The following is a 7,238-nucleotide window of genomic DNA, read 5'->3' as shown; positions in this document are numbered from 1 at the left end:
AATAGACACAACATTTACAAATGCTTGATTTGGAAGGGAAAGGTGGTGATAGACAGGCAGCTGCGGGGAAACCTAAGACTGAGCAACAGTTTCATTTTTTTGTTCTTTGTCTTTTACTAAAGGAACTCTGTGAGCAAGTTTAGATAATGAGGATGAGCCTGTAAAGAGAGAAACTGAAGATACAGGGGTCAGTGAGGCTGACTGATGGAAGATGGCTGCCACAGAGGCAGGAGGGAAAAATCCAGAGCAAGGAGAAAACAAGATCATTTATTGCAAGTGAAGAAGGATGCCACAGAATAGGTGGTTTGAGAAGTCATTATAGACGATGGCAAAGAGAAAAATAACTAGGGCAGCCCAGAATTGCCAGGCAGAACTAAAGGTCCAGCTGAAGATCCATGAGTTGCGTGATTTTTTCCACCAGTGTGAACAGTTGAAGTAGAAAACTAAACACAACATCTCAGGAGTGAGGAGTTGCAATAACTCAATAGTTCAGCTGAGAGAAGTGGTATCTAAAGTCTTTGGTATAAAGGATACATTCTTATCCTTCCACCTCTGAATATTTTTCACTTCTTGAATCAAAGTAGAGTCCCAAAGACTACAATTGTGGACCACAGCAACTTAGCCTCTCATAGAAGTGTCTTCACTCAGTTTCAATTAAATTTTCTGGCCTTTCCAAGCTATCCAGAGAGAGGTCCATATGGTGTTGTTCTGGGTTCCTGTTGTAACTTAAAGGGAAATTTTCACAATGTCGGGAGCCCTTGATGTCCTGCAAATAAAGGAGGAATTCACTTAGGTGGCACCAACCTTGACTTCCAAAGGGAACAGTACATCTGCAAAAGGAAAAAATGAGAGCATCTATATTACAAATCTGAAGAGACCCTGGGAGAAGCTTCTGCTGACAGCTCGTGCCGCTGTTGCCTATTGAAACCGGCTAACGTCGGTGTCATATCCTCCAGGAATACCAGCCCGCAGACTGTGCTGAAGTTTGCTGCTGCCACTGCTACTACTCCTATTGCTGGCTGCTTCACTCCTGGAACCTTCACCAACCAGATCCCAGCAGGCTTCCGGGAGCCAAGATTTCCGGTGGTTACTGATCCCAGGGCTGCCCACCAGCCTCTCACGCAGGCACTGATGTTGACCCGCCTACAGTTGCTCTGTGTAACATGGACTCTCCTCCATGCTATGCAAACGTTGCCACCCAGTACAACAACAGGGAGGGGTGGTGGGTTGCAGCCAGGGAAGTTCTATACATGCGTGGCGTCATCTCCCGTGAACACTCGTGGGAGGTCATGCCTGATCTCTACTTCTACAGAGATCCTGAAGAGATTGCAATAGAATAGTAAGCCACTGATTAAAAGGCTGTGACCAAGGAGGAATTTCAGGGTCAATGGACTGCCTCAGCTCCCTAATTTACTGCTACACAACCTAAGGTTGCAGACTGGTCTGAAGGTGTGCATATGCCCCCGGTGCCTATCCAGCAGTTCCCTGCTGACGCCAGCCACTGAAGACTGGCCTGCCGTTCTTACTGCTCAGGCCACTGGGTAGGTAGGAACAACCACTGAACGGTCTTAAGCTGTTCTTCCACAGACTCTTAAACAGGAAATGAAAATAAGGTTGACAAAAAATAAAGTTTCCAAAAAGAAATTTCTGATTTCTTCTAATCTATCGATTGAAGCCCAACTTCACTGGAAGTTGTAGTAAAGACCCTACGTTGATCCTAAGCTGTGTTAAACCCAAAATTCAAGTGAGTCTGAGGATGTCTGAGACTCTAGCCTGATGCGGGAGACTCTAAAAGTACCTTTATATGAGGGTGAGAGGAGCAAGATGGGAAACACATCTTAAGTGACAAGAGAATCAATGTATTGACGTCTTCAATGTTGATACAACCAACGCTCGCCAATTAGTATTTCACCAAACTCACTGTGAGGCAATGAACACAAGGTATCAGCGTCATTGGTATGAAGAGTTACAATCTGAGGGCTTGCTTATTTGGAGGCAAGCATTGTTCCAGGTCCTTGTCCTACGTTGTCTCATTTAATGCAGCAAACTTCTGAAGGGGTATTACTATTGTTTCTCTTTAATAGCTGAAGAAACAGGCTTGAGTTGCTAAGTGACTTTCCTGAGATCACGCAGCCGGTTATTAGTAGCACCAAGCTCCACACTGGTGAAGCCATAACTATCCTAGACACCTGTCTAATGACAGGAGTATCAACAGCCCACAAAGTCAGGTATACAAGAAACTTTTGAAAATTTCTTTAACTCAGTTTAATTTCTAACTGAAGCCTCATCTTGAAACTTCTACTACTTTTAACCTGGGCCATTTCAAGATTTCACCACTCTTATTCTACTCTGAGTTAATGGCAATGTTTGGGAGCTGATGTGGTAGCAAGGCATTGGGTGCACCCTGAATCTTAGCAATCTGCCCACAGTAAATACTACTAACACAGCCATCGTTCCATTCAGTGTGGCCCCGGGACCATGGGCCAAAACTTGTCAAGTACAGCAAATTGGTTTCTTTTGTGCTTTTTAAATGTAGAATTAGATTGCCTTTGGGCAGGGCACACACTCTACAGTTCTGTACAAGCCCCCTTAGTCTCCCATTCACACCACTTCCAACCTCACATGTATGTTACCCACCAGGAGCCTGGATACGTTGAGTTTATGAGCCTGGTTAGAGAACCCACAAAGCCTTGGTCTCCATGGTCTTACTTGCCTTAGTCTCTTCTGCTCTTGAGACCCAAGATCTTCTCTGCTAGCACGACCAGGAAGTAGGGCATGAACTTGCCCATCTCTTTCTCCACAGCCCTGGGCTCTGGGGACTATTTCTCATCTTGTGGAATCCTTTACCCACCATGCTTATTAAGGTCACTTTCTCTGGGCCCACAAATTTTCTCCTCCCTCCAGGGCTTAGGATTTGGAAAATAAAAGCCAGAATTTCCAAGTTTATCTGTCCCTTCCTCTCTGGAGGTAGGAGTGGGGGCAGGGAGGGGGGAACTTAGGAACTGTTTCAACAAAGAGAATACAGGGAGGGAAAAATACGATAATAGAGGATAAAATAATACCAAAATAGTGTCTTGCCACTTTAAGTTTTTTAGAAGAAAAATGCCACTTGACTGTAAGGAACAAAGTATAGAATAAAGGCCTTTGGACGATTTGGGTGAGAGTCCCACTAACTTATCTTCTGGCACCAACACAGAAAACACACAGAAGGGGAAAATACGCAAAATACAGCACAGTGCATTTAATATCCAAGAAAGTTAGATACTGAAAAAGCTGTGCTTTCACATAAGAGCGATTGTATAAACCTCTTCTCGGCATGTATCTGGGAGCATTCTGAGAGCGTGGTGAAGTGCTTTCTGGTGGTATGAGTTCACAGAGCACTGACACCATCTCGTTCCTTGTCCCATTTCTAATATGTGCTGGTTGACACCATCAGGGCTCTCATAAGTGGCGTCATTCTTCTTTTTAAATCACAGAACAGTTTTCTGTGTCCTCTTTGCTTTTCTATTTCTCCCAAGATGGCAGATGGAAAAAAAAGAATATTAAAAAATGATGAAGGACCAAGTACATGGAGAATGTAGTGTGGCATTTGTGGGTTTTTGTCTACTTTTATCTAAGTGTAGCTCTTCAAGGAGTCTCATGAGTCTGTTATCAAGTCGTTTATATGAGATGTTTTCTCCTGAAAAAAAAAAAAGTGATAATTGCTATTTCTCTTGCAGTCTGGCAGTCTCTAAAAGCCCAGATTAACTTTCACCTCGAGACAATATTATTTGTACCAAGTCATACATGAAAATATATTCCAGGCCTATAGACTGGGTTCAGAAGTACAGAATGTGGAGATTTAAAAAGCTCCCTAGTGCTTCCCTGGTGGCACAGTGGTTGAGAGTCCGCCTGCCGATGCAGGGGACACGGGTTCGTGCCCCGGTCCGGGAAGATCCCACATGCCGCGGAGCGGCTGGGCCCGTGAGCCATGGCCGCTGAGCCTGCGCGTCCGGAGGCTGTGCTCCACAACGGGAGAGGCCACGGCAGTGGGAGGCCCATGAACCGCAAAAAAAAAAAAAAAAAAAAAAAGCTCCCTGAACAGCTGAGTGTGCAGGTTGGGGACAGGTAGAGGTATGGCAGGTAAAAGGAGCGACAGAGAGATAGTGAGGGTCTGTGTGGGCAGGCTGAGTTTACCATCCCTTAAATGCAGCCTAGAGACCTAAAAGAATATGGAAGAATTGAACATTGCGACTGTCTTAGACAAAAAATGACAGATGATACTGGAGGCAGGACCGACCCCGAGAAATGGAAGACCTAGACATTAGTCACAGGTTTGAGGGGCCTAAGCAATGGTGAAAGCTAGTGGGCAACCAGACCTCACAAATGTTTGATTTAACCTCGCACAGCCATTCTGGGTAAATATTTTCCCTGTGTGCTGAAATGAGGGAACTAAATGTCAAAGGGAGTTAAATGAATTGCCTGGTCATATATTTAATGAAGTGATTCAGACCAGATTTCACCCCAAGTCCTTTCAAGTCCACTCAAAAGCCTGAACATTTTCTAAATTCACCAAAACTGACAGGGTACAGACCTGAGGTCCTCTCAGGCAGCATCCTATCCCAGCAGTGCTGGAGCCTGCAGTATTTCTCAAAACATGATCTGTGAATAAGATCCCCACTCCAATAAGAATCACTCTAGCCACTTGTAAAAATTAGTAACTTCTGGGACTCTTCCCCAGATATTCTGATTCAGAAGGTCTGGAGTGGATTTCAAGAATTTTAACTTTCCTTAGAGATCCAGATATAAGATATCCAATGACATTGCTCCATTATCTTGGCCACTGCAGTTGAGTTATGGTTGGGCATAAGACCTAGGCAGGGCCAATTGATGTCTTCTCTAAGATTTATATATACACATATACACACACACTTGAAGAGAGCAATATTCTTTCTACTGATACTGCTAAGCTTTGAGGTTGTGAGCTAGGTTGGCTGGGGTTCCTCTTGCCTACCATGTAAAAAGAGATTCTCTACAGAAGTTTACAAATCAGAAATAAGCTTTCAAGTCCCCTGGATGTAGTGATGTCTAAAGTCTACCTTGGATCTCCTAGTTTTTGAGCCCATGCTCCTTTTTTTCCCTTTCTCAAGCTAGTTTGAGTTGGGTCTCTGTCACTTGCAACAAGGTGGCCTTGCTAGAGTTTACATGAAAGGAACCAGAAGGTTTACATGAGTGCAGTATGAGTCACCAATGTAATGGGACTTCTAAATTCACCAGGGTTATCCTCGGGTTTCAGAGCAAAGGGTCTAAGTTCCATGTTGTTTTTCTTGTACTTCTTAATCCTCACACTGTCCTTGGCTGATCCTGTCCACTTCTGTGTCTTCAGTTACAACGATTCAGAAACCAATATCTCCATCTACATCGCTCATCTGTGGTTTTGATCTTCTTTGGTTGTGATTCAAAGTCTGCTGAACATTTCCGCTTGGGTGTCCCCGGGCCCGTAAATCCAACAGGTACAAACATGCATTAATGATCTTTTCCCCCTCAGATATGATTCATCTCATGTTCTTGTCTCTGTGAAAAGCATAGCCATTCTCCCAAGTCCAAAGCCAGAAGCCTGGGCACTCTACTTAACACCTCCCTTCCCAACACCATCCCTACCCTTCTATTACTACGTCAAGTTGGTTCTGCCATCTAAACTCCAAACATACATCTAAATACCCAAATACAGCTTACAAAGCTCTTCGTAATTTGACTATTGCTTACCTAGATTATTCCATTTTTGTCCGCCTCTGCTTTTGGACTTTATGTGCTAGCCATTTTAAACTTTTTCAGTACCTTGAAGCACCATTCCATACTCTCTTTTGCCTCTGGGCCTTCCTATAAGTTGAGCAAGTTGTCTGGAAGTGTCTTCCCTCACCTCTCTCTCTGCCCGTGAACTCCTATTCATTCTGTAAGACTCAACTGAGATGTCACATTTGGAAAGACTTGCCTCTGACCGTGAGTATGGCTTAGGTTCCACTATTGTAAGTTCTGACAGTGTCCCAATAATTCCTTGTTGTAGAAATATTCAGTATGTTTAGCTTACTTTTCAATTTTTTAAGAGACAGAAAATTTACATAAGTGGAGAGAGATAATATGTCAAGGATGGAAAATTAAATCATTTCTTCTCAAATTAATTTTTAAGCTTAACCCAGTATAATCATCCACGGTTGGATTTTTTAATTGATAAAATTATCCCAAAATTTATCTAGAAGTATAACTGAATGACAAATAGCATAAAAATTTCAAAAGAAAAAAGAAATAACGGGAAATTGACCTTATCAGTTATCTAAACCTGTTAAAGATATAAATGTTAGAATGCTGCTTAAAATTATTCAGTGGCTTTTTATTTCATTAATAAAATTTCTTAACAAGGGCCTACCTGAGTTGCATTTATTTGGTGGGACCTAATTTCTATCCAGACTCCTACCTACAAGGCTGTCTGGGAAGTATAGTGCTAGCTTTCCAAGCTAGGGAGAAAAGGGAGATGAACTAGAAGGAGGGGGGAATGGAGGTTGAGCTCTAACCATCCATACCCACCCCAAGAATTCTGTTCCTGGTTCTGAGTTTGTTCCTGGTCCTTGTCTCAAGACTTGGAATTATTTTATTGACTTTGTGTAGCTATCTTTTTGGGAGGAGGGTCTTCTCCATGTACTTCTCCCATTTCCAAACATAAGCTTCACAAGGCCAAGAATTATGTCTGTATTGTTCATTATTATATCCATAGAGATAATGAATAAATACCTGTTTGATTAAAATGTAAATAAAAGAGGTCTCACTGAGCCTTGAACTATTAGACCCACTGCTTAAGGTAGTGATGCATTCTGAAGACTACAGTTTAAGAGAAACAAAAACAAGCTAGACTGAATTACAAGAGGATGGCATTGATGATGAGAAGCTACAGGTACCTTGTCATATAAGGAATGGAAAAGGAAACATTTTAGCTGAAGACAGAAACTCAAGAAAAATGGGAGTGCTGACTTCAATAATTTGAAAGTCTATCACATGGAAAAAGGAGTAGACTGATTTTGTTGTTTCAGAGAATAGGACTAGAACCAATGGATGGACATTATAGGGAATCAGAGTTCAACTCAGTATCAGGAAGAATTGCCGCCTAACATATTGACCAGGAGATGGTGAGTGTCTTTCCACGGGAAATGGCCCTACTCAGGGATGTGGTTCCTTTATCACTGGGTCTGGGTGGTGGTGGACTGAAT

At 42.8% G+C, this 7,238-nt stretch overlaps 1 pseudogene; it reads left to right on the top strand.

Moving 5' to 3' along the window:
- Window positions 1-745: 745 nt before the first annotated feature.
- On the top strand, window positions 746-1,572 carry LOC115851187 (small ribosomal subunit protein uS2-like; annotated as a pseudogene).
- The last annotated feature ends 5,666 nt before the right edge of the window (window positions 1,573-7,238 follow it).

This window comes from Globicephala melas, chromosome 14 (assembly GCF_963455315.2).
Source record: "Globicephala melas chromosome 14, mGloMel1.2, whole genome shotgun sequence".
NCBI classification, from domain to species: Eukaryota; Metazoa; Chordata; class Mammalia; order Artiodactyla; family Delphinidae; genus Globicephala; species Globicephala melas.
This window is presented reverse-complemented; position numbering and strand designations above follow the sequence as displayed.